The following is a 1,845-nucleotide window of genomic DNA, read 5'->3' on the forward strand; positions in this document are numbered from 1 at the left end:
AGCCAGGAGCTTTAGCAGAAAGGACTGTCTTCCTTATTTTGCTGATCAAAATGGTTTTCCCCATCACAAGCAAGGAAGGACTGTTCTTTACCTTGACATTAAATCCAGTAGCTCCAGTACTTGTAAAGCAGCATCTGGACTCTCCAACTGTCTTATGTTCCAGACATTTAGAGGGATTTTTCCACAACACTGTTCTCCTTCATTTGGTTCCTCTAGCAAAGGAAAAACATTTCTACCTTGACAGAATCACCATCCACACAACATTTTTTGCTGTTATGAGATTGTTATTTTTACAATGATAGTCCTTGTTTTGGATTTACCACGTTTCCAATTTCAGTAAGTTTTAATTTACCAAACTGAACTAAAGAGGAAAACAAAAACTAGATGTATTTTTAAAATAGTTATCATTAAAAAGCCTATTAAAATAGCAGTTCATGAATACCCATCTTCAGAGAATAGTTTTTGACCTATGGAAATGAATGGGCATTCAGTATCGTTTGTAACATAAAACACTATTTGCACTTATTCTCTCTCCACATTATCTATTTCATATAACACTTTCAGGTCACACAAGGGCATAAACTTTTATACTATGTAAAAGGTGTAATTACATAGGCATTTCACACAAAAATAACCGGGATAGTCTTCACTCTAAAGAAAAAATTGTCTTAAACCAAATTTTCTGAATGTTGTATATCCACACTGAAGGTCAAATGTGGTTCAACTGCAGTTCATCTGAGTGTACTACAGATGTCTTGGCTCTGAAAGGATTAAATTTTGGCATAATCGCATTAGGGGTAAAGAGTGCTGAAATCTGCTCTGAAAACAAGGGTCAAGTCTTTAACAGAGTATTTTACAAACAGAAGTCTGCATTAAAAAGAAAAAATACACACTGATTGGCCAGTTATAATCCAAGAATTCTGCCTTTTACTTCTCAGTATTTTCTTGCATTTCGAATACAGGACTAGTATCAAGATGTCACACAGAATCATAGAATCAATAGGGTTGGAAGGGACATCTTGAAAGCATCCAGTCCAACCCCCCTGCCAGCCAGTGTCACTGAAACAGGTGACACAGGAACTCATCCAGGTGGGTTCTGAACATCTCCAGACAGGGAGACTCCACAACCTCCTGGGCAGCCTGTGCCAGTGCTCTGGCACACTGATTGTAAAGAACTTCCTCCTCATGTTGGGCCACTGCTCCTTTTCCTGTCACTAGGCATCACTGAAAAGAATCTGGCACCATCCTCTTGACACCCATGTTTGAGATATTAACATGCATTGATGAGAACCCCTCTCAGTCTTCTCCAGACTAAACCCACCCAGCTCTCAGTCTCTCCTAAGAGAGAAATACTCCAATCCCTTGGCCATCTTTGTGGCCCTTTGCTGGACCCTCTCCAGGTAGCACCTCCTTGCTGAGGAGCCCACAGCTGGACATGGCACTCCAGATGTGCCCTCATCAGGGCTGAGTAGAGGAGGAGGATCACCTCCCTCAACCCACAGGCTACTGTTCCCAATGCACCTCAGGGCACCACTGGCCTTCATATGAAGTTGTTTGACCAATCTTACCTCAACACCTAAGCCTTAGGCTACCACAGGGAGAAATCTGCAAGTCTGGCCTCACGATTAAACTGCAAATTTTTTATACCATTGTGTCATGATTTTGATTTGTCAACCCAGCACACATTGTGATGGTATTAAATGGAAAGTCTGCATGGCAAACTGAACAAGTGAGTGACAGGGGAAATTACCTGCATGTGATGAACATCAATTCAGAATATTCAACCTTATTACAAAGTAGCAATAAGCCGCATATATGAAACAAATGCACATGCAAGATAGTAAA

This window comes from Sturnus vulgaris, chromosome 6, assembly GCF_052056855.1.
Source record: "Sturnus vulgaris isolate bStuVul1 chromosome 6, bStuVul1.hap1, whole genome shotgun sequence".
NCBI lineage: Eukaryota > Metazoa > Chordata > Aves > Passeriformes > Sturnidae > Sturnus > Sturnus vulgaris.